Source organism: Vanessa cardui, chromosome 24, assembly GCF_905220365.1.
Source record: "Vanessa cardui chromosome 24, ilVanCard2.1, whole genome shotgun sequence".
NCBI classification, from domain to species: Eukaryota; Metazoa; Arthropoda; class Insecta; order Lepidoptera; family Nymphalidae; genus Vanessa; species Vanessa cardui.
The window spans coordinates 1,774,410-1,802,084 of NC_061146.1; the positions used below are offsets into that span (position 1 = coordinate 1,774,410).

General features: G+C 32.6%; 1 long non-coding RNA gene across 1 annotated transcript in view; it reads right to left on the reverse strand.

The window, feature by feature from the left end:
- The window catches only part of LOC124540187, a 48,842-nt gene extending 21,931 nt beyond the window's left edge, over positions 1-26,911 (reverse strand). The window contains exon 1 of the long non-coding RNA XR_006967127.1: positions 26,730-26,911. This is a non-coding gene — a long non-coding RNA (uncharacterized LOC124540187). The remainder of the gene's footprint in view (positions 1-26,729) is intronic.
- Between the last annotated feature and the right edge of the window lie 764 nt (positions 26,912-27,675).

The following is a 27,675-nucleotide window of genomic DNA, read 5'->3' on the forward strand; positions in this document are numbered from 1 at the left end:
ACAAAAGAAAAATTTAAATAACACAGATATGACAAGCAGACAGATGTTGTATATTCGATATAAATGTCATATCGTGAAGACCGCTGCCTGACCTGTAATGTTATTAAGCGCTTTTCAGCGCTCGTCAAGCGTTTTTTGCGAGACACAAAAAAAGTATACGTACAATGTTATCATCCAAATGAACGCGGACGATCGAAGCCAACTAACAATATGTTATGCTAATTTAATTTGTTTTGATTTTTAAATATGTTTATAAGTGTTGAGTACATCGTTCCACTTATCTTTCATTTAATTTACTGTTATAACGTGTATTTTCGTTAGCTGATAGATGGAATATACTATCGAAGGCTGTAGACTCATATACGAATAATAATCTTATGTATGAAAGCATGGTAAGTGACCCACCAGTGCTGATATTGGCGTTGTAATCAACCATTGCATCTCTGATGCACCTGTAGTTACCACAGCCTACCATTCAAATCGATATCAATACATAGTAATATATAAAATACATAAAACAAAGTCGCTTACCGCTGTCTGTAACTATGTATGCTTATATCTTTAAAATTAAGCAACGTATTTTGATGCGGTTTTTTTAATAGATAGAGTGATTAGAGAGGAAGGTTTTTGTATAAATGTAATAAATGGACAATATAGTGAAGAAACAAGAAAAAATCTGTACTATTTATATTTGTAGCAGGGGCGGGTCGCGGGACGTAAGCAGACAAGTTAACACAAGTCCTAATTAAAATATCGACTTTGTCTAGATTGCTTTCCCTTAATTAACCCAGCAGTAAGAGCAATTAACCCAGTTACCAATACCACTGAACTCATCGTGAGAACTCCCAAACTATCCGATTGACTTCAAATTTAGAATTGCACCTTTCGTGAAGTAAATAACACCAACAATAGCCTGGAAATTTCCGACTACTGATCTAAGGCCTCCTCTTTCTTTGAGGGAATGGTTCGGAACATATACCACCACGATGTTCCAACTCGGGTTGGTGAAATACACATGTGGCAGAATTTCATTGAATTTAGAGACATGCAGGTTTCCTCACGATGTTTTCCTTTACCGTCGAGCACAAGATAAATTATAAACATGAATTAAGCACATGAATATTCAGCGGTACTTGCCTGATATCGAACCTACAATCATAGGTTAAGATGCAAGCGTTCTAACCACTGGGCCATCTCGGGTAATGGCGTGAAGTAAACGCTCACAAAGCAAGTTTTTTTATTTTATAAATTACAACTTAAAGTTGGGGTAACTTAGCATGAACGGACAGCGACTTACATTATGATTGAACATAATGTATATGTGCAATAAATTAACTTGAATTGTTAAAAGTAATTAATGCAATTAAATCAGGAAATGAAACGGCGCTATAAAACCTGCCTCTCGGGATGTTTATGTTCTTAATTAAAAAGTCTATCGTTTACAAATTAAAAATTAATTATTATCTAGATGTACGAATAATTACGGATAAAGCGGTACCGTTTATAGTTACCGACTTGCTTTCGAATGTGTCAGATTTAAAGTTCCCTGTGTTATTTTATATAAGCAAAACAGAAATATAAGGTAATCTATAGATTTAATAAAATTGGAGTGTCATTTTGTTATATCAAAATAAACGCTTTTTACTAAATGCATATATATACAGGTTGCATTATGATTACAAACTTTTTTTTAATTTATTGTCTGTCTGTCTGTCTGTTAGATCCGGCTATTCTCTGTGTCGGGATTTTTACGGAACTTTCACTTTGTTACAATACAAAAAAATGTCATTTGAAAAAATAGAAGAAAAATTTATAGCAATATAGGCTTATACATCACAATAACACATAGGCCTCAATCTATAATGATTCTATGTAATTTACAATATAATATAAATATACATATCAAGTTCTCGTGCGAAGCCGTTGCAGGTCGCTTTTATTATATCAAAATAAAAATCAAAATAAACTTTATTCGACTAGGCTTTTACTCCTTTCCACCATTTTAAATAAACAACAATTATTAGGTCTATGCTATTTTATTTTTAATATAATCTTGTATTAAATAAGATTCCGGTTTGATGACTGTTAAATTTTTAATTGAAGTTTTTCTTTACTTTATTTTGTATAGTATTTTAAACAGATTAACATGAATCTGACAAAACGAGTCGTCTAAACCACACGTCGATGCAATTTGAATGGATTCGAAAGTGAATTATAATAATTACGGTATTTTGAAAAGAAATCGCATAGAATTATTTATAAGTGACGCTTTCAATGAACAAACTGACAGGCATTGATTAGCTTTTTTTTGTAAATATTTTAATATATAATGGAACTTTCGTACGAGAATGTTTTTTTGGTTCGTTTGTGTTTTTTTTATCGTATAGGTTGGCGGACGAGCATATGGGCCACCTGATGGTAAGTGGTCACCATCGCCCATAGACAATGACGTTGTAAGAAATATTAACTATTCCTTACATCGCGAATGTGCCTCCAACCTTGATAACTAAGATGTTATATCCCTTGTGCCTGTAGTTACACTGGCTGACTCACCCTTCAGACCGGAACACAACAATACTGATTAATGTTATTTTCGGTAGAATAACTAATGAGTAGGTGGTACCTACCCAGACGGGCTTGCACAGAGCCCTACAACCATGTGAACTTTTTAGATCAAATGTTAACATTAAAAATAATGTAAAGAAAATCTAGTTTCGATCTGCTAGCCCTCTGTTAAGGAAGGGCAGGTTTTCAGTGCTCTAAGTCCTTTTCTATTAACGTAACAAACTAACAGATAAATAAACATATTATCTCATTTATGTTATGACTAGCGGCCCGTCCCGGCTTAGCACGGGTGGATATAAGTTATTTTTTTATATTTTACCTTTTTTATTTATATCCTTTTTGTTGCTTTTTTCCGACATGATTAACAAACTTAATAATAATTATATACCTAAACGTTCCTTATAAATCTCTCCGTCTATTAGTGAAAGCTGCATGAAAATCCGCTAAGTAGTTTTTGAGTTTATTTCGAACATACAGACAGGCAGCTGCGCCTGGGGACTTTGTTATATAATATGTAGTAAGTACGATACGTTTGTGTCACTTCGTAGTCTATGAATTTACAATTAATTTCGTATATTATAACAAAGAGTCATTTAGTTAGGTATATATAGGTTATCATGTAACTACCATGATAGTCGCAATTATAGCACTATAGGCGTCTATATTAATAGTTTAAAAATCCATGTCGAATGTCATTTACTATAAGATAGATTAACAAAAAAAGTACCATCAGCAAAAAAAATACACAAGTCATACTCAAACTTAACCAGTTTTTATGGGAAGCAAAACAAATTTGCAGCGTGCCTGGTAACAGGGTACAGGAAATTGAAAATGCGAGTGAAATTAGGCAAGTATCAACAGCTAGTAGTGTAGACAAAGTTATCAGTCAATCAGCCTGTTTGTGTAGAAGAGTTCCGTTGGTGGATTCGTAAACGAGGATAACGGGTTCAATTCAATTCGATATTAATAATTATTACAGTAATGGAGAAATCATTATGAGGAATATATTCACACATTGGAGTTCCATTATGGAATAATAAATAAATATTGGACAACATCACATATATTCGCATCCCAATGTAAGAAGCCAAAGCACTTGTGTTGTCTAAAATCAGAAGTATCGACGGTACCACAAACATCCAGACCCAAGACAACATTAGATATTTAATGAACTTTTTCTACATCGACTCGGAACCCGGGACCTCGGAGTGTGTACACCACTACTCGACCACAGAGGTCGTCACGTCGTATAATCTCCAAGCGTTAATAAGATTGAGACCATTGATGGAACGGAAAAAGTTTTCGTACCTACGTATGTTTGAATTAGTGCGAATTAAAAACGTCTAAAACGCACAAAGCCTGTCGGTTTTTGCGTCCAGACTGCTCTGATTAACTATACAACTCGCTAATTGCAACGAAAGCGATTGCAGATAGCGCTTCAGACTGAATAGAATCAGTGAAAAAAATACACAAACAGTTATTCGTATTAGTTTGATAGCTTGCTGTGATTATTGAGTCAGTGATTATGTTTATCTAGGCATCACATCGGTAGATAACCTTTTTGCATATTTTCGCATATTTCTGCTCACATATGCATATGCACAATTTCATAATGATCAGTTGAGTTGTAAATATGTTATAAAATAAAAAAACTACCTACTTACTACTTGAACTAACTTGGTTGTATGGCTTTGTGCACGCCCATTTGAGTAGGTACCACCCACTCATCAATTATCCTACCGCCAAATAAAAGTACTCAATATCGTTGTGTTCCGGTTTGAAGGGTGAGTGAGCCAGTGTAACTACAGGCACAAGGGACATAACATCTTAGTTCCCAAGGTTGGTGGCACATTGACGATGTAAGGCATAGTTAATATTTCTTACAGCGTCATTGTCTATGGGTGATGGTGACCACTTACCATCAGGTGGCCCATATGCTCGTCCGCCTAACTATAACATAAAAAAAGAACAAAGCTGTTGAAGCGTCAAAATGTGAATTAATTTTGCAATATTGGCTTTAACAATAATTCGCAAACTCGTTTAAAAAACGATGAATGCAAATTGTAAGCATTGGTTCGATTTGCGTATGCAGCACCGTTACTTCAGACTAGCTGCTCCTAGCTACAGTAACACCTCTTACAGAAAATTATTGGAAATTATTTCACCAAACCACGAATGCCCGTTGGTTGGATTTAATGAATTACCATTTTATGTGATACATTCGAGTCGAGATGGCCCAGTGGTTAGAACGCGTGCATCTTAACCGATGATTGCGTTTTCAAACCCAGGCAAGCACCGCTGTTTCATGTGCTTAATTTGTCTTTATAATTCATCTCGTGCTCAGCGGTGAAGGAAAACATCGTGAGGAAACCTGCATGTGACAAATTTCATAGAAATTCTGCCACATGTGTATTCCACCAACCCGCATTGGAACAGCGTGGTGGAATATGTTCCAAACCTTCTCCTTAAAGGGAGAGGAGGCCTTTAGCCCAGCTGTGGGAATTTACAGGCTGTTGTTGTGATACATTCAGATTTTCTTTTTAAATTATCCTTTCAAGTACTGGTTGAATCCATGAACTTCAACCAAAAAAAAATAACAAAAAATTCTTTATTCAAATAGGCTCCCAACTTTTCAACCGACTTCAAAAAGGAGGAGGTTATCAATTCGCTTGTATTTTTTTTTAAATGTAAAGCTATCACCAGTTCGCAGAGTAGATTCTGTTAAGAAGAAACTATGAGTTACTCATTTCCATAAAAACGCATGTTCCATACATCTGGTCATCTCTTCTATTCTATGCGAATAAATAAAAAACTCTTAAACTTCCAATGAGAAACGAAGATCCTCATACAAGAATTTTACTTGAGCCGAAAATTTTGAATTGAAAAAAAAAATAGCAATGAAGACGGCTGTGATGAGAGAAATACGAGCAAACAATGGAAGGAAGACAATACACGGACAGACAAAATGGGGATGTTGTTTTTATTTTGTTAGCTTCTCTTATGATTTGTATATATATTTCTGTAAAAGTAACGCGAAGATATTTTTATACTTACAATTTACATCTAAAATCATTAAATAGTTTATTTGTTTCTGAGACATTAATGGTATGGCGGATGATGCTCTTGTGACCTAGGAAATAAGCATGTCTGCCATCTATATGAAGTGTCAAAGATTAATATTAATGAATATCAATTAAAAAATGCTGATGTAAAATCCGAACATTATTATCCAAATTGATTTAATGTTTACTTGGTGGTTGGGCTTAATGCAAACAAGTCTGGTAAGGTACTACCCTTTAATAATATATTCTATCACTAAATAGTAATATTTTTTTTTACGTTTTGAAGGGCGAGTGAGCCAGTGTAACTACAGGGACATACTTCTTAGTCTCCAAGCTTGGTGCCTTATTGGTAATAAGATAAACTACTATTAATATTTCTTATAATATCTATGACTAACTATTCATATTATAAAATGAAAGTAACTCGGTCTGTCTGTATGTCGATCTTCCGCGACCAAACCGCTGAATCGATTTTGATGAAATTTGGTACGAAGCAAACTTGAACTTTTTATAGCCTGATACGTAACAACCAACGCCTTAAAACACGACCACCAGTAGTTAATAAGTACAATAAAGATCGTAAGCAAATAATAAAAATATTATTTTCTCCTTTAAAACTATAAATACATTTTTCCTCTTAAGGCCCTAACTACTGTTGAAACCCTTAATACAAGAAGCTTCCAAGAAAGCCAATCGCGACCGAACATCGATAAAGGAATAAAAAAACGTGCGAATCGTATCACGGCAGATAATCAACTCGACAAAAACTCGACCTCGTTTTCGAGTTGATTGTAAATTTTATTTCAAACAAGTAATTGCATTAAGAATTAATTCAATTGATATTGTTAGCATTTTATACGCCTATCATTTTATATTTTAATCCAAATAAACTGTTAACATATATTTTTTTTCATTTAGAATCAATATTCCAATTTGTAAGGTATGGAGAAATGGACCACGTTTATTTTCTTTTAGTTTCATTGTCCTATATAAATTTTGGCTTACTATATAAAAGGATTCTGACCAGGTTATGTTATACTTTAATAACTTATTAAGCTATTAATTAACTTCAAGATCTTAAATTTTATATAATTAAGATATCATACCTAATAAATATAGTTTTAGGTATTTCAATTTAAAACGACCTGTAACCATTTTGGTAATAAAAAAAAAAACGTTTAAAAAAGTACAAAATGAAAATGGGACAGCGCCGGTTTTAAATAAATTTAATTCAATTTCATCACTCCAATTTTTCGAACGTCTACAATAAAACGATCCACGCCACTCAATACAGCGAAATACCGGAGCATTTCAAATATCTCTTGGTATCCGACCATTTATATAAACCGACCAGCTTTAATACCACCCCAGTTCACATATAAGATACCTAACGAAACTGGTACAGAGTCACTTGAAACGGATAAGGCAGGTCTTCTTAAAATGGACGGTGTGTACCATGATATACACCCCATTGTTGTCAAGAATCCTGAAAGACTTATTGGCAAAGCGACTGATAAACCCCCGTCTACTATACGTCCTGGATGCAAAATAATGGAAATAGTTTGAATTGCGATGATAGAACCGTGGTTTTCAATAAATGCTTGAAAGAGAACTGGATCAAGCTACTGATGTATGTTATTTTGGCTTGTATTCATATAGGCATATGAACCAAATTCGCTTGGAAACGTAATCTATGAAAACTTGTAACTTACTGTTCTGTTACTTCCAAGAATAGAGGTAACGCTTTCGATCTTATCTATATTTCTCAGTACAATTGAAATGAAAGACTGTATGTTACAAGATGAAATATTATGATATAAAGTCATATACATTTAAAAAAAATGGTTCGTGTTCCACAAAAAATATGTTTCAAACAAATTGGTATTACAATATTTTCCCAAAATATTTTAACATGATAATATAGATAAATCTTTGACCGTAACTGTTTTCGAAAATGTAATTTGCGTTAATAACAAATTGCGTTTTATTTCATAGTAAGTTATAGGTTATGTATCGGTAAAATAATCTGATTACAGCTATAACTAATACCGCTCAGACGAAGCCACAAGAATGAACTATTAACTCAATATTATATATCTACGTGAACTTTTCATAGACTAAAATTGAATAACAAATATTCCCAAGATAGCATATTAAAACGGTACTCTTAGGGACATTATTTGCAAATCACTAGCAATAATCCCCACAAAAGATATTTTATTGGTTGCAATTGTGGGACAAGCACTTAAAATTGAAATTCAATGCTAATATCTGATATAATACGGGGAGATACGATTCAGAATGGATCGTGATTAAGTCGAAATCAAGATACAATACAGAATTCGAAATTATTGTTGAATACTTTACAAGTGGACGAGTACGTGGATGAAATTTTGAAAACGTTTGCATTTATAAAACGTTCACATTTGTTCTTTTAAATTTCCTTAAAAGGACATGTGATTTGTTTGGCGAGTGTGTTTGTATGTGTAGTGAAAGAATGGTGCTTCACTTATACGTTTATTAATGTTTTATTTTAAGTTGTCATCGCTATAAATACGATATCTTAAGACTGTAAGGATTGCATCTTACAATGCTGTGATTTCATTATCAATATTATGTTTTTATAAAATGCCAATCAAGTGTTAATAGTACCTGTAAAATTGCATCAGTAAAAATTTATACAAATATTATACTCAACCATCCGTGTGATAGGTCAGTTTTCAAAGGCACGATTAGTTTCAGATAATCAGATGCTCTACTTACCTGTAAAAGAGAAAAATCATATATTAATTTAAGATTAATATGTGTAAAACTAGCATAATTCTATGTTGGACAATTTTTGAATATTAAAGAAATAGTTACAATATTGATATATTTTTCGTAAATATCTGTGTCATAAATACAGAACAAAAGCTTTACAATGGGTTATTTATTTATTTGTTTATTTTTATGTATTGTATTCATATTTAAATTTATGTCCTTTCTAGTCTTACTTTTTAAATATAGAACCAAGTCTATGTTGTCTAATGACATCATAATATATCGTAAGAATAATTTTGAGTTCTGTAACCTCTTGGCCGCAAAGAAAGCCATTATCCTTAGTTGCAAGACGCGCCGTTGTCAACTAAAAAAGAAAGTGCGTAGGTCTCCATCTTGTAATATTGAAGTCTCTAGCATTCTAATAGTAGCCTACATTTTTATGCATATAACAAGTTTTTCGACAAATAAGAGGCGTTTGAAGAAATGCAGCACGCAATTCTACCCCTTAAATATCCGTTGATACAAAATAAATTTGCATATCCCGTGTTTTAACATACTAGGTAGTTTTAGAAAGATTTAAGTAGCATTTAAGATTCACATCTCGTATTTATTGGAGACAGAGGCGGGTGTGCCGCAAGGCAGCGTACTCGGCCCCACATCTAATAGCATTTGTTTGTTTCAAGCAAAGTTAACAATAAACGGTTTAGTTGGTTGCCAGCGTAAAGTACACTTTACGGTACTGATTTAGCGCTTGGATAAGTTTCTGCATGAATTCAATTACAGCTGGGATCAGTGACCCGACCGTTGTATGCATTGAACGCGGCCAATGGCTAAAGGAATCTACTATAAATTTTCAACCATTAATTATACCTATTCTGTCATAACATTCTGTATCAGAGCGAGATATACGATTGTACGGTAACTTCAGTCATACTATTCCACTGAACGCTTTATAGTTTCACAGACGCATACGGTAATCGAATAAAATTTATAATCGATTTGTTTTTATAGGCTTATTTGATATATTAAATCGATCTTTCATATAAATAACAGTAATAAATTAAACGATTTTGAACTGAATATGTATTTTATGTATTGACAATAGTGTAGTGTTTATTTATAAATATTGTCTTCAGATAAATTCTGAACGAACAATTTTAATTGGTCCGGCCGAGTTGTAATTGATACCTGAATATGCATAAGGCAAATTATGTCACCGTTCATCATTGAAAGGAGTCTTTCAATTGAATTTAATTATTGATGAGGAACATCTATTGGGTCGTAATGGGGGAAGAACGTGTGCCGTGACGGTGAACGGTACAACCAGACCTATACCGGCTGTCTAGACACGAAAGAAATGTCATTAAATGATTACCTACAAGATAAAAGATATTAAACAACATCAAATACATTACTCTGATCCCAATGTAAGCTAAAGCACTTGTGTTGTGGAAAATTAGAAGTAACGACGGTACTACAAACACCTCAGACCCAAGACAACATAGAAAACTAATGAACTTTTTCTACATCGAATCGGAAATCGAACCTGGAACTTTAGAGTGTTGTACACATGAAACACAATCAAACTATACTCTGAGAAAAAAACGCACACATATATAAACAGGTTATTTTAAAATATAAAAACAATTTCAACGCAATCATCATTAATTTTGTCAATTGTAATTCGTTTAATTTATAAACACGTTTATAGGTATTAATTTATAAATTATGCAAAATTAACGTCTATAAAATGTTGTCTAATAAAAATAGCTATAATCATAAAAAATAAAGCAAAAAGTGAAATGTAAAGCGCTTCATTTTTTATTTCTTATGTGTAATGGCTCTGCTGGAGTTGCTTGAATGCGGGTTGCCTTATTAGATAAATACGTTTGTATTAAACTAGCTTATACTTGTCTGAGTTTACGTAACATTTTTTTATGTACACTATACCAATACTAAGAAGGTATTTAAAAAATACATATAATATACTTAAAAATATAGGTTCATGAAATATGAATACACACACGCATAAATATATATACTGACGTGTACATACATGTATACTAAGTAGATACGAATGGCATTCTTTTTATGATAGAGTTAGTCATACCAAAGGATCACCTGATGATTGGACATCACCGTCCATAGAAATATTCGCCATTATTGACACCTCCAATACACCACCAACATTGGAACCAATATTGGAAGCTAAGATGTCACAGGCTCACTCAACATACAAACCAGAACCGAACAATATCGATAGTATTGCTGCTTGAAAGTAGAATAAAGTGGTACCTATCCAGACAGACTTGCATAAATGCCTACCACCAAGGGTATATTTAAGGACAAAATGTATTTCTTTTTCCTTATAAATCATCGTATAACATAAACATATCAACGAGTCACCGGAACTGCTTGTGTGTGTGTATAAGTCACGTGTAGTAACTAAACTTGAAAACTAAAACACTCAACGATACCAATAATAATACTAACAGGTCTCCATACAACTATAGTCTTGTAACTATAGTCTTGTGACTATAGTTGTAGCAGCAGAGGAAACGGATGTCAGATCTTAAAAACTTGAAGTAGAAACAATTAGGTACAAAATAATTCAACCTTTTGAAACGAGATCATTACATAAATGATACCTAAATTGACATTTATGGTACAGGATAATTAAATTTGATTGGATAAAATAGCTAATGGATTTAAACAATTTAAATACATTCGTATATTTTTTTAGTTTATTCCAAATCTTGTATTAATGCTTTAGAAAACATTGTTAATAAAAGTCAAATACAGAAAACTATTCGTATTTATTATTTGAGTTCGTTGTCTTCGTCTTTGAACAAAAAATTATACGATTTATTATTTTGAGCATTTTTTTGAGTCTACATATTTAGTTTTAGTATTTTTACGTTTATATCTACATGGAATTTTTAGATGCAATTTTTGTACTTTCTATTTGCTAACAGAAGAATACATCCAGGTATTCGGTCCACATTTTTTTCAACGGGACACTTCCTTTTTGGACAATAAGTTTTTAAATGAGATATAATGCAATCAAATATGACTTTCCTTATTAAGCATTCTTTGAATTCTACAAATTTCTTCCATCAATTGTGTCAATCTTTCCGAATTGGCAACAGAATTATACGTTCTAAGACTCTGTCGCGAGTCAAAGCGATGAAGATTCACGATGACACGAGAAGATAAGCTGTACTCGTTCATTTGAATAATGAATTATAATAATATGGTAATTATTTGCGATTCAAACCGCAGGTCACTTACCAACTGAACGATCAGTTAAATATTGTGAAGATTGCACGAAAGTTTCTCAACTGTTAGTAGAAATCTTACAAGATTGGTGTCAATGAATTAAATACATTTCATACACTATTAATTGACTTGTCTTGTTCTCAGATATGTGCTGTTATCGTTATTATATATTATTATAACCAAACAACTGACTTCCAAGTTTACCTTACGTTACAAATATATCCTGTATTAACAATTTACTAATTCTAGTTCCTTAATACAAAAAAATGCCCATTTTTCATTGCTCATTTAGAAATATGGTCCAGTAAGTGGCATTTAGTGAGATGTGATCGTAAAACTGTGGAATTGGATTAAATATTTGGTAACTATTTTAAAGTGTATCAAAATGAAATATTATGCCACCAATTCATGATCTACTATTATTTATGACCTCTTTAGATATTTTAGAAGATTAACGTGCGTAGCTTTTGATAGATAAGATATTACCCAATGAACTCTTTATTTATTTCTATTTTTCCTTTAGATCGTCGAAAAGAACACAGTAGAAAGTTTCTCCATAAAACAAATCCTCAAAAAAACCAATACCATAAATTTGATGCTAAATTGTATGCTACTTTGAACCGCAAATGACTCGTATCCTGACCAACTATTATATCCATAGAAAAAAAAATAACAGTAACGTCAAAAAGAAATAACATCGATTTTAAAATACCGTTACGAATAAAAGTCAATGGCGGCATTAAAGCAATTTCGAAATGCATTGATGGCTTACAAGATATTGCAGAAATAATTCATGAATAACTCGAGGCCAACGTGCATACATATTAAAGTAAATAAGTTGAATATTTCCGGCAGCGTTGTTGATGATCGGACGTATAAATAATTTATTTAACAGAAGCGTACAGCAGATAACTGAGCTTCTACGTAAACGATCATGACTTTAATCTATATGTAACAAATGTTTATAATACCTTTCGTAATTGAATTTTATGGTCTCGGTTGGCGGACGAGCATATGGGCCACCTGATGACAATGACACTGTAAGAAATATTAAATATTCTTTACATCGTCAATGTGCCACCAACCTTGGGAACTAAGATGATATGTCCCTTGTGCCTGTAGTAACACTAGCTCACTCACCCTTCAAACCGGAACACAACAATACTGAGTACTGTTATTTGGCGGAAGAATAACTGATGAGTGGGTGGTACCTACCCAAAGCCCAACCACCGAGTGAATCTTAGTATTCGGATTTTGTTGCAATTTTATCTGCTGTTTGGAAATAATTTGTTGTCATTATTATCAAAATTGTGCCTTCAAGTATAGTTTTAAATAAAAGGGAGTAAGTTCATGTTTACTGTCATTAATAATAGGCTTTATTATCTGTGTTTTAAGACCGATTAAAGAATATACTTTTGATTTTGTTTATCATAATTAAATATGAGAATAACTCTGTCTGTCTGTAAGTTAGTCCGTTATACTTTTACAGCCAAATCACTAAATTAAATTTAATGGTATATGGAAAGAAGCAAGTTTGATTCCAAAAAGGACAAAGGGTACCTTTTTATAAATATCACTTGGCAACGAAACCGCAAGCGAATCCAAAGGCTACAACCAGTTTAATAAAACGGAACTGCGTTAAAACTGAAATTAAAAACAAATAAACAATAACTATTCCATAGTTCGCTTTATTAAAACGCAATTTCGCTCCGAAAACCGCGGAACTGATAAAATATAAAACAAAGAATTTATATAAAAACTTTTTGTTTGTTGTAATAAATTATTACTCGATGACACAACAGTTTTTTAACTTTTTTTTTAACGACTGCAGTGCGCAATGGACCGCATCGCGAGCCATGCATATTAGTGATTGATAGTTTTTGATACTGACCTCTTTGTTTCGGATTAAAACCTTTTTTTATTTTACACATTACATTCACCAAACAATTTTGTTTACGTAAGAATTATTTACAATGTGTAATAAATTAACATATTTAATCTAATAACGAAATCTTTGAGAAGAATGCGAGGAATATTTCCCCAAAGAATTGGAATTCTGATTTTCTGTTTCTGATTTTGGGTAAAATTAACTAACCCAACCGTTATCGCAGGCAAGAAAGGCACTATTATTCCCAGGTTTCACCTGTTAAAAAATAAAGACATAATTTGGTTATTAAACAACCAAAATAGACGTTGTTAAGGTAGTTATAGTACAACACGACTTAGATCACATATCACATCACATCGGTAAATTCCCAAAACAGATTACACCCGAAATCAGTGTGTCTTCAAAATCTTTATTTATTTGTATTGCGAAAATGATCTTTACGCAAACGTAATAATGTCTAATATAATATAACCAAATGCATTCGCTAAATTTACATTTGATTACTTTTTTTAATTTGGTGATGCTATCTTTAAATTGTGTCAAACTATAATTTGGTAAACAAACAGCGTGCTGTTTCTGACACTTTTCTTCTTTCTAATGTCAAATCACTCATGACACAGAGAAAATAAAAAGTAGGTTTGGAGCATTATTCCGAATTAGATCACGAAGTGGTGTTTTGTACACGCAATAATCGGTAAATATGAGTATAGGGAGAGATGGAGAGATCGCTCAATTAAAGCTAGTATTTCAATAAGTGATTTTAGTAAGAACTTTTTGCTCATTTAAATTTTGTACCGTATGCCACGTACGATAATAAACGTTCCAATTTTAAAATCATATTTATATTTTATTGAAATGAGTTTTTATATTTTTGTTTTTTCAATTTATAATCTGTGCTCGAAATATCGGTTCAATGTTTGGACTATGAAAACACTTATGGATAGTATTTCAGAAATTACTTTTATTTTTTACGTGTAATTAATGAACTTCGAATGTTTATTGGTATAAAAAACTATAATTTATCGTTTATGTAAAATATTAAATATCAAAACTGGAATTTTATAATCTTTAGTAAAAAAAATGCTTGTGAGAATAAAGAAAAGTACATATGAATAGTAAATTACGGTAGGTCTTCATACAAGCTCATCTAGGTAGGTGTACCCAGGATTGTGTGCCAGTATAACTAAAGGCACAAGGAACATCCTAGTTCCCAATTCTGTTGACGCAGTGGAGGTCTGAGAAATGGCTGATATTTTTTTACAGCGCCATTATCTATCGGCTGCGGTGACCATCTGGTATACCTATCTATAAATAGCTATACCTATATAATTATAATAAAACCATTGTCTGTACTGAAATGGATAGTTCACAAGGCTGTATCAGGTCCAGGGTTCAAATTTCAGATTGGTTCAAAATAAGTTATTTTGTAAAAAAGAAAATACTCAGTAATCCACAGAATATGCAGCAGTATAATTACATATAGAGAATACAGAGGGTTCACTTGTGTTTTCTAATTAAATTTTTTTTTCCTTAAGTATAAAAGCGAGTATCCGTAATTTGGTACAGTAACACCATAAGCGAAGGATACCCTTCAAATAACAAATAATTAACATATAAACCGTCGCAATTGAAAAAGCAATCGTTTCCCATAATAAGTATTTCTATAACATTCCGAGAATAAACCAATCGATACTACGATCTCATTCAGCAATTGATTCAATAAGTATTTAAATTAATTCATAACAAGCCGTCACAATTACGAGTACATTGACCCCGATAGCATCAATGTTTAGATTAAGGTCGCGCATTCAATGCTGTATTTGTAAGATCGTAGATTATTTTAGGTTAAACAAGATATAAGTCGGTCAAGTGTATTTATAATAATTTTAATTTCACTGCACTCGAAAGTTTGTGTCGATATATTTATTTATATAACTTCTATATTTATCTTATCTATACTTATATTTTAAACTAGCTGTGCCCGTGACCTTATATGAGTTTGAATTGACCAATATAATTGTAGCTTGAGTTACTCCTTATTATATCATTTATCTGCCAGTGAAAGTCCCATCAAAATCAGTCCAGCCGTTCCAGAGAATAGCCGGAATAAACAGACAGACAAAAATTGTAAATAATGCTATTTTGATATATGTACCGTGTCTACATATGCATTGAGTAAAAAGGGCTATTTTAATATTACAAACAGACACTTCAATTTTATTATATGTATAGATATGCTCTTTCGAAAAGGGCTTTTTATCGAAGTGATGCTAAATTTTGAAGGTAGGTCCAGACTGTGTAATAAACGGAGTAATGAAAAATTTATCTATGGGGTCACATGTGACACATTTCGAAATAAAATTCAAACCATCATATTATTTATACAAGTAGGGTCATATCAACACCTTAGATGCCATGTCACAAGGAATTAAATGTAAGGTGCCACTGTTTTGGTGGATTCTACCGAGAAGAACAGGCAAGAAATTGAGTAGTTACTCATTGTTATCATTTTAATGACAAGGTATGTCGGTAAGACTTTCAGTACCCCAATCGAGCAAAGTCAAAGTATCTGCCAATTAAATATATATCTATATGTATAAAAATCCATAATGGTTTATATAGATTCGTTTATACTGTTAATAGCGACCCGACCCGGCTTCGCATGGCTGCTTGAAATGTATCGTTATATTATGACCAAATTACATACGACATTATAAATTGTACCCTATCTGTTATTCTGATGTATAATCTATATTACTGTAAAATTTCATCAAAATCAGTTCAGTAGTTTTTTCGTTAAAGAGTAACAAACACACATACATGATCACAAACTTTCCCAATTATAATATCAGTAGGAATATGTTTCTAATCATTTTATATAATATGTTAATCCGCACGTTATAAATTATTTATAGACATTTATTCGTTCTACATAATTTAAATCACGATTCGCAAAACATAAACAATGTTTATAATTAATTTCTCACGGATTTGATACATATATATATTGCACAAAAAAGTTCTTTACAAACGGGTTTCTGTATCGGCGGCATTTCCTTTAAAACGAGTTATCATAAAATATGTCATAAAAATGATACCGAATATTATATCTTATAAGAAAAAATAATTTATTACGTTTAATGCATTCCGAAATTAAAGAATTCATGTCAATAACGCTATTGGCCCGCTTTTCTCTCACATATATACATATGAAGGGAATTTGTTTATGTATATATTATATGCTTTAATACTTAATATACTAGGGCGTAACGGAGAGGTCTAGTGACAAAACTCGAATCGTAATTGGATCGTGGGATCCAATCCAAGAAATCACTGAGCATTATGTACGTATAGTACGACACAACTTAGAAGTAGCATCGGCAAAGTTCGAAAAAACCGATCACATCCGAATTAAGTACGCTATCCCAAATTAACAATATTTATTTCTCATGTGAATATGATCTTTACACAAACGTAATAACTTGTAATATCATATGACCTAACATATTCGCCAATTTGACACGTCGATTTACATGCACTTGCTTTCTGACTTTGAACTGACGCAAGAATCTATAAAATCGAATAGCGTCGAATGGCGCGATAGGGAGCTATTTCTATTGGTCGTGTAAATCGGCAGTAATCGGTTTTATTTTCATGTCATTGCATTTTCCGATGCTACATCTAATTTGTGTCATACTATAGTTCTTGGGTAGAGAGTTTGTAAGGAAGGTCGGTAAGAGAATTCCTATTCCCTAGAAATTAGTCTGAAACTTTTGGATAAAATTCCACCACAAGTGTCTAACACAGCGTAACGAAATAATTTCCTATACGGAGAAAACTTTTACATGTTCAATTACTTTCTTTTATATAATTAACACACTTTTTATATCGAATAGGTTAGCGGACGAGCATATGGGCCACCTGATGGTTAATGGTCACCATCACCCATAGACAATGACACTGTAAGAAATATTAACTAATCCTTACATCGCCACTGCGCCACCAATATTTGGAACCAAGATGTTATGTCCCTTGTGCCTATAGTTCAAATCAAGACGACTCTCCGTATAAATACGAACATTTTTAATTATTTATACATTAAACAGCGCCATCTATCGAATTCATTATGTACTTTATAACTAAACCAAGACATCATTAATATGATTGAAATTCATCAATATAAAAACTTGTTAATAGCTCGACTGGTCGAAATTTATCTAATCGTATTGATATGACCCGACGTCTCGTGAAAACATCAATTATAATGTGTTAATGTGACCCCAATCGTTCAAATTGTTAAGATGTTACGAGGTGACTAATGCTCAGTACCAATTAAATATACTCACAGATTATATGGTAGGGCTTTGTGTACTGAGTTTCTTGCCTACTTTCCGAACCGGTGGTAGCTTCGCTTAATATAGTTGTGAATTGACGATTCAAAACTGCTTGTGAAAACCTATCTGAATAAAATATATTTTGATTTTGACTGTTTACGTCTGGGTAGGTACTACTGACTCAGGATTTATTGTGCTAAGTAGCAATTGTGTTTATAATTCATCTCGTGCTTGGTGGTGAAGGAAAACATCGTGAGGAAACTTGTATGTGTCTAATTTGATAGAAATTCTGCTACGTGTGTATTCCAAGCCGCATTGGAACCGCGTAGTGGAATATATACCGAACCTTCTCAATGGTAGAGGAAGCCTTAGCCCGGCAGTGGGAAATTTGCAGGCTGTTGTTGTTGCATATTTTGAAGTCACTTATGCTTTAACTAATAGTATTAAGAATAGTATGAAATCCCATGTACAATATACAGAACAAAGTACACACATTAAGTGTAATCATTATGTCCAATTAAAAGTATCCAAGTCTACGTGTGCATTTATATTTATTTTACAATAGTTGCATAGAAACGCAACGAACCATTTCGCCAGGATTTCCGTATGCATTGTTCAACGGTATATCCATTTAGAACTGTATCACACTTAATTCATTGTAATTTTATTTTAGCATGTCAAACCATTTTCTTAGCATCAAACTAATCCCAAGCCCTATTCCAAAGGCGCGTAAAAGCGTTACAGAGATTAGCCAGAAGAAACAGTTATTTAAAAACAGATAGACAAACAAAAATTGTCAAAAAATTTTATTTTGGTAAAAAAATTTTGGAAATATATAATTCAATAATACTAAAAAAAATATTTAAGAAACAATTGCCGAAGGTTACTGTTGTTTTACTTAATATATTTATTTAAATTATAAAAAAAAATACAATAAACACTATAAGAATAAATAGAACACGTGAATAGACAAATCTTTTTAAGCGAAATTGACTGTAATAATAAAAATATTTGAAGGATATAAGGATCAAAATAGCGTAACACAGTAAGTTGGTTGTCAAATCTCGCGCGGGAACACTTATTCTCAAAGAGCTACACTATTGAGACAAATTGCTTTTAATAAATAAATAGCTTTTAATTTCTATTTTTATTTACAGTAAAATCTTCAAATTAATATGATTCTGTCTGGATTAAAACCGTGCAACAAATAAGACTTATATTTATCGCTCATTTTGTTCCGTGGTTATAAACATTAAATTGATTACCGTTAGTTATCTTCTATAGATAAATGCGTTCGCAGACAGACATTATTATTGATATATAAATCTATTGTATAGTTTTCGTATATCGTTTGAAATTGTCTTGAAAGAATTCGCTTGTAGAGCGCTCTCAACGAAAATTTTCTGTGCAACTGCATTGAAGAATTAAAGTTAGTTTAACTCTCCCACTGCTGGGAATAGACTTCTCACAGCCTCTCACACTTTTTGAGAGTAGGTTGACTTATTACAGAACTAGTTCTCGCCCGCGGCTTCGCGTTTTAGGCGTTGCTTGTCATGTGTTAGGCAAAAAAGCAGTCTGTGTCCTATCTTGGAGCTAAAGATTACTTCATACCAAATTTCAACAAATTAAGTTCAGTGGTTTGGTAGTGAATGCACGACAGACAAATTTGCTTTAACATTTATTATATTAGTAAAGAAGTATAGCTTCTTTTACAATGTTAATTGGTGGGTATACCTGACAAAATCGTCTGACTAAGCTTCTTACTTTCGTCTCCGTCGAACACGAGATAAATGGAGTAATGTTCCGATGAATACATAGATGGCCCGGAAAACGACACTCAATACAAGAACCTAGTACAGGAAATATGCGCGAAAGTGATTCCGCGGACACGAACATGTTATAAAATGTATACGATTACGATTTTATACCACAGAATTTCACTCTCCGTTAAGAAAAATTACGATACGAGATTATTACGAATTAACAGAATAGGAAAACCGCATACATATTTCCCACAAATGGAATCCTGATAGAACTATCATACGATATTATGTATGTGTGTGTGCACACACACAAACACGTATCGGTCATTGACATCGAACGAAATGATCGTATTAATCCCATTTCGGTAACCAGTTAAGTTTCATGTGGGTGAAAATGTCAGTTCTGTTTTATTTAAAGATATTATCAGCTCTTTATAAAGAGCCGAAGTCCAAAATTGAGATCTGTATGCAACGTAGAAGGATTACGAGAACGTTTTAACAAAATGTACCAAATACATAATAAATCCACTGGACTTGAGAAAATTGTCGAAAGTTTTGTAAGGGACTAGAAAAAATCATACGTCATCACTTGAGAAACCTCTAAAATTATCAGTGTTTCTCTAATATATTGTACATGTCTTATACATATATACCTTCCTCTTGAATCAGTCCATTTATTGGAAAAAAACAAAAAATCGGTTGCGTAATTTTAAGAATCTAAGCATACAAGATGGCAGGCTGCGGTAAGCAACTTTGTTTTATTCTATGTTAAAAAGTGATATTTGAAGAATCTTGGATGGAGATTGGGACTCGTACAATAATGACAAGCTTAAGACTAGTGAACATTTTAAGGTTGATGAATTTAATGTATGAAATTATGTCAACAATTTGGCCTGACTCTATTTAGTGGAGAAGTAAATGAAAACAAATAATAATACAATTATTATAAATAACAATGAAAAAAACAATAAGTGGATACATTCATTAATCAATGCAACTTATTTTAATATACACGATTCTATAGATTATGAAACAGCTAGGATTAAGCATTCGTTGATTTTCATACAAATAAACCTGAAGGAGAAATAACGTTGTATATGATTTTAAGGGTATATTTTTTTATTTATGAGAAAGTATAACAACAGATTCTTATCGGTTCTTCTCATTAGATTCTACATTCCAAATGAGTAGTAGCATACGAATATGAAGCATTCTACATCGATTATTATACCTAAATCAAGCTATCATTCGCTGTTACTTAAGCTTTAATTAAGTTAAGTTAAGCTTTAATTAAGTTAAATATCTGTCAGAATATAAATAAAAACATAACGTCATTTTAAAATTATTGCAATCTTTATAATATAAACGACATCAAAAACTCGATGGACTAGCTAATAATCATTATAAGCCGTAAGCCACAGCTTGTTAAAAGATATGAGTTAGCTTAAATTATGAGCTTAGAAAACATATTAACAACATTCCTTTTTATTTTCTAATTTATATTTAATTAAAAATTCCATATTGTGTAATCCTGATCGACTATTAACGCACCAAAATAAGTAAAATGAAATTTGGAATATTTGTATATTTTTTCAACGTAAGCATTCTGTATATAAGGGAGTTTTGAAAGTTTACCCAAAGAGAGGAGGTTTTATAATGGTTAGTGTAACTATTTTATACCAAAACAACGTTAACTAAAGTTCCTTCCAAATTTAAATTATGTATATGTATGTGTGATTTACTTGTGTGTGTGTGTGTGTGTGTGTGTGTGTGTGTGTGTGTGTAGAGAAAATAATAATTATTTCGAAACAATATCATCCAATTCATCACTAATCTTAAGCTTTCTGGTCATGTAAGATTGATGTGCATGTAAGCAATGAGCGATTAAAACGGTTTTAGTGTGCTGAACCACAGCATCTAAGGAGCCAAGGACACTTTATATTCGTATATTCCCATAACCTTCAAAATCTGTGTCGAAGATAGCTATCATTGGGGGTTCAATATTAAGAAATCGTTGTTACCCATTCTCTTAAACAGAACACGTACTTTGAGTAAAAAAGGGCCTAACTAGTTCTGTATTACCTAGCCATTAATTACTCTAATTCCAAAGATCCATAAAAAAGTCGAGATGGTCCAGTGATACGCGTGTATCTTAACCGATGAATGCGGGTTCAAACCCAGGCAAGCACCATTGAATATTCATGTGGTTAATTTGTGTTTATAATTTATCTCATGCTCGACGGTGAAGGATTGTGAGGAAAACTGCATGTGTCTAATTTAATCGAAATTCTACCACATGTGCATTTCACCAACCCCCATTGGAACAGCGTGATAGAATATGTTCCATATCTTCTCCTTGAAAGGGAGAAGAGGCAGTGAGAAATTTACAGGCTGCTGTTGTTTGTTGCAAACATCCATATCCCGTAGTACTCTTTTCGATTTTTTTTATAATACTCGTACAAAACAACCCCGCCTGTATGCTAATAAGAATACACCTATAATTATGGGCATCGCAATTAATACGACATAAAAATGATTCCTTTTTTTTCATTCCAACATAAATTATGGGTCTTGAAAAACGTGTCAATGGGAATTTTTATAAGTTATAAATATGCGTTAAACGAAACGTGTTCTCCAGTGTTGATAATTGATTTCAAGATCTCGACGAGTCTAGGTCTAGACCTGGACTAGCCTAGGGACTATTTTAAATTAATTATAATTTCTGATCGGTAATCGAGTGAGCAATTAATGCATTCCTGTGTGTTTTTATCTTATGCGTTCTGCTTTTTTTTTAATTGATTGCTGGAACAATTTTAAAACATCATTAATGTAAATTGTAAAGTACAAATTATACATCCCTTTGAAGTTAATTTTGTTTCAAATCTTATTATCAGAGTGTTGATTATGACTTGGACTAAGTCATTTGGTCGTACGTTGAGCAGAAATGGCCCAGTGGTTAGAACGCTTGCATCTTAACCGATGATTGCGGGTTCAAACCTACGCAAGCACCGCTGATTCATGTGCCTAATTTGTCTTTATAATTCATCACGTACTCAGCGGTGATGGAAAACGTGAGGAAAGCTGCATGTGATAAATTTCGTAGAAATTCTGCCACATATGTATTACACCATCCCGCATTGGAACAGCGTGGTGGAATATGTTCCAAACCTTCTCTTTAAAGGGAGAGGAGGCTTTAGCCCAGCAGTGGGAATTTATTGGCTGTTGTTGTTGTTGGTCGTTCGTTATTTGAAAGTCCTCGTTAAGATTTACCAAAGGTCGGCCTTTATGTATGAACGTCTGTATACCACTTACTCCACATTTCATATATTTTTGAAACAATTATAAGTCATAATCATTCCTCATATTTCACCGTGATGGTATTTTCACAAAAAAATATAAAAAACCGGCTAGTTCCAGATTTTTATTTGAAGACTTTCTGTGCTCTCCGGAGTAAGGAGATGTTAACATTGCTTTTTAAACTTGGATTGTTCCTTTTTTTATCTTATATTCCTCACAGACTGTCCATATATATGGTGAATCTATTTAAATTTATATTGAAAATAATAATGAATGGAAAAAGGATTCTCCATTATAAGGTGTTACTAATATTACAAGTAACTGTACTCAGTATTTTTGTGTTCCGGTTTGAAGGATGAGTGAGCCAGTGTAACTACAGGCACAACGGATATAGCATCTTAGCGCCCTGCAAGATCGGTGGCGCATTGACGATGTAAGGAATAGTTAATATTTCTTATACCGTCATTGTCTATGGGTGATGGTGACCACTTGCCATCAGGTGGCCTATATGCTCGTCCGCCAACCTATACCAATAATAATCTTTCTTATTCTTTCGTACTACTATTGAGAATTTATTGACTGAATACTCCATGAACTTTTTATTGAATCTACCCGAGATTTAAAGGAACATATAGCTATAATGTATAGCCGTATCAGATATTAAAAAAACGAGGCAGATTCACTTTTGTTTTTTTATAATTAATTTATAGTAATTCTAAATATGGATAACCGCTCTGTACGAAAGCCGATAGTTCTGTTACGTATTTATAAGCAAACACGCGAGCAGATTGGTTGCTTAGGCTTCGAATCAATTACCTTACCTATTAAGGGAAGGTAAGGTAAGGTAAAAAGACATTAACCTCTAGTAACTTTATTTCAATAAAGCAATTGCGTCGTAAATAGAGCCGCGATGATCCAGTGCTTAGAACACGTTTAAACAGAAGTGGGTTCGATCCGAACAAAACCATTGCAAAAAATATTATGTATTTAATTTGTGCTAATAATTAATACGTGAAGGAAAACGTAAAGTAAACCTCACCTGCCCAATATAACTCAGTTTTATTCGATCTACTACCTAGCTCTGGACTAGATTGGTAACATAAAATCTTAGCCTTCATACTTAGGTAGAGAAGGCCTTTAACTAAAGATGTTCTTTACTTTATAGTATAGATTATACATGAAAAGGGAACCTCTAAGCTTTTGAGTTAGTGTTCACTTAATCAAGAAAGTAATAAAGATATTATAAATGTTACTTTAGGTTTGATCGAAGTGACCCTGGAAGGAAAAGGATCAGGTTATCGATCTGTGGTAAGCTGATAACTTGTCAATTTTGAGTCAGGTAACGTCAAACTGCGTTCGGACAAAACGAAAACCCAAAATAAGCAAATAAAGAACTAAGAGAAATAAATCGGCTTTATGCTAATATACGTACTTGAAAATTGAAAAATGTATTATTTTTGGATTAAATTACAATTTTGGTATATAGAGAGCTCATCGCAAATAATAATTAGTTTTTAAGGGTTTTTGTCTAAGCCGTAATAGGCCTAAGCCGTAAGCGCGTCACTATCTAGATTCTACATGATGGACAAGACCAGAATATTCATAATTCAAAAGATGATATGGCAAAGACATTTCCTAAGACAAAACATTAGGTGGAGCTGAGTTTGTTTAAAGCTACCAAATATCACGCTTTGTAGTGGATAATTGCGCTGACATCCCTATCTTAAGCACAAGCGCATGGATGCAAATGTAAGGAGATATCTGGAGATAAAATATACAAGGAAGTCTTTGTCAAAGACGAGCCTATCACCTGCCCTTTTGTATACCCAACAACCAGGAGTTATAACGTGAATACTGATTTTAAGATTTTGTTTATATTTAATTGACATAGAAAATATTTGTTCATAAATGAGGCATTTTTCTGTAAATTTCCCACGGCTGAAATGAGGCCTCCTCTCCCTTTGAGCAGAAGGTTTGGAACATATTCCACCACGCTGTTTCAATGCGGGTTGGTGGAATGCACATTGGCCGAATTTCAATGAAATTAGCCACATGCAGGTTTCCGCACGATGTTTTCCTTACCCGCCGAGCACGACATTAATTATAAACACAGATTAGGCACATGAATATTCAGTGGTGCTTGCCTGGGTTTGAACCCGAAATCATCAGTTAAGGTGCACGCGTTCTAACCACTGGGCCATCTCGGCTCTTAATATAATAAAATACAAGTAAGGTAAATGCGTTAAAAATATTTTTACTATCATATCCGAATCAAGATAGGCGAGTTGGCAGAGCACGCACGCACGCGGGTCTCGAACGATGACGGTAAACATCCAGGGAAGCATTATTTGTGTGCTTATTTTATTTAAGAAACGTACTTATTATGAAAGCTATAAAGTAAAATATCGTGTAAAAGAAATTCTAAATATAACTTCGAAATTCAAAATCGTAGATTATAATTTTAATTTTAAATATTTTTTAAAAACAAATTTGCAATTTGTTTTCATAATTTGTATTATGTTCTAAATTTAAAATATAGTCAATTTGTGTTGCGCCATTAACTAAAACCTTATTTATTAAATATCAAACAAAACACTCATTCTTTACAATTATTAGAATTTTTTTTAATTTTATATTCGAATGTTACCGAAGCTATACAATATTTTTTTGCGTTTAAATTAGACTCAATTATATACTTTTGACATACATAAATAAATATATTTTATGTGAGCTGTATAAGCGTTGACTATTATTTTATTATTGGACCACCAGATGGTAAGTGATCACCATCGCTCTTTACTTTGACACTAAGAAATATTAACCATTCACATCACCTATACGCCTCCAAAATTGGGAACTAAGATGTTATGTCCCTTGTGCTTGTAATTACACTGGCTCACTCCTTTCAAACCCGAAAACAACAATACTAAGTAGTGCTAAAAAATATGTAATTAATGTGCCTTCTCAGAAGGGCTTGGACAAAACCCTACCATCAAGAGATATTAATATAGCTGTACCCGTATTATTGCCTCGTTGAAATTGTTCGTGAATGAACATAAAACAAAATTTAAATTGCACAGATGTGAGTTACCTTGTTTTTATTACACCGGTAATCAATTCGCACAAGATGGTCGATTACGGTAATATATTCATGGTTTATTCTCATGTTGTAGGACAGTGTGATTCTATGAATTCAAAATAAACGCATAACGTCCAACGTCTCGTTCGAGGACTAGTTTATAAAAATATTGTTCTCGTCTGAAAATAGCGGTTACTTTACGGTTAATATTTGATTTTATTATTTTATTTTTAATTATTTAAGTTCTCAAAAAATGTAATGTATATAAAATGTAGGTTATAGTTTATTCAAAATAGATATATTTTTTTCATTCAATGTTTTTTTTACTCTAAAATATCAGACACTAATTTATGATATAATATATTATTATATTAATAATATGTTATATACTTTATATTTATTATATAAAAAATCATAACAACGTGGAGTCTTAATGTATATACTCCATACGCAATGTATATAGTTTTAGTAATAAAATGAAAATAGAAAAATAAGTAATAAACGACCATTACCAACGTAAAAAATAAAGTAATCAATTCGAGCAAAATAAAGATAAAAAAAATATAAATGTACGCATGAAATCCAAAACAAAAAAAAGTTTAAAAAACTTTTTTTAAATTTGTTTTTTTTTTTTATATAAAAAATAATACCTAACATTTCATTCATAAACTAAAAAAAATAATACATATAATTGCAACTTACTCAATATTTTCCAAAACCACTCGCTCGCACTGCACTAACGAAATAACGTAAATAATTTTGATCGTTCACGGCACACGTCCGTCCCGGTCGCCGACTCGGAGCAAACTGGATCCGAGAAGGTCTCCTCGTCGGCTATTATACCTCGTATACTAGTTTCCATCGTCTTTCACTAGTAGTCAGCAGCGCTTTCTGGGTTAATGAGGAGTCCGATACAACGGCTGTTCTCAGTTTTCTAAGCGTTTTCGCATGACGATGGGTTAAGCCGCTAAGTTGTTATGCTGCCCTGGTACATGAGGTTACCTGTACCTTTTTTTATAATCTTTAAAACTTTCGTCATTTAACACACACACACACATCGACAAATTAACAACAAAAATAAAATTGCTTTTAAATAATAATAACATTCCATATATGCCCACGGCTGGGCTAAGATAGTTATTGCATCGAATAGAATCATTTGACTGATCCATCAGATATCGGCGGATGTCCGATTCCTCTTAACCATTGTCTTCACCGCAAGCTTCGGAAGCTGTGCTTCTATTTGTCTTCTCATTCAACTTGCTTGATTCAAGCAAGTTTTCTCATTTTTCTTTTCTTTCATAATTTTGTACGGAATAAACTCAATCAAGATCACAGATCCTACAATCATTACGCCTAAATTTTTTAAAATATGCAACGGTTTTTAATGCGGTTTTGACCAATATGCAAAGATTCAAGAGAATAATTTATCTTATATAATACATGCATACTATAATAGAGAATAGTCGAAAATTTACATTTTCCTAGCCGGATTAAAACAATATTTTTTTCTTGTTTGTTTTTGAATTTAAAAGTTATACGAGACTTATAAGGTATAAAAATAATGGTTAAAACTAACTGTAATATAGACCGATTTAAAGATATATATTATGATCGTTACAAATTACTATAGCATACTGATTTACGT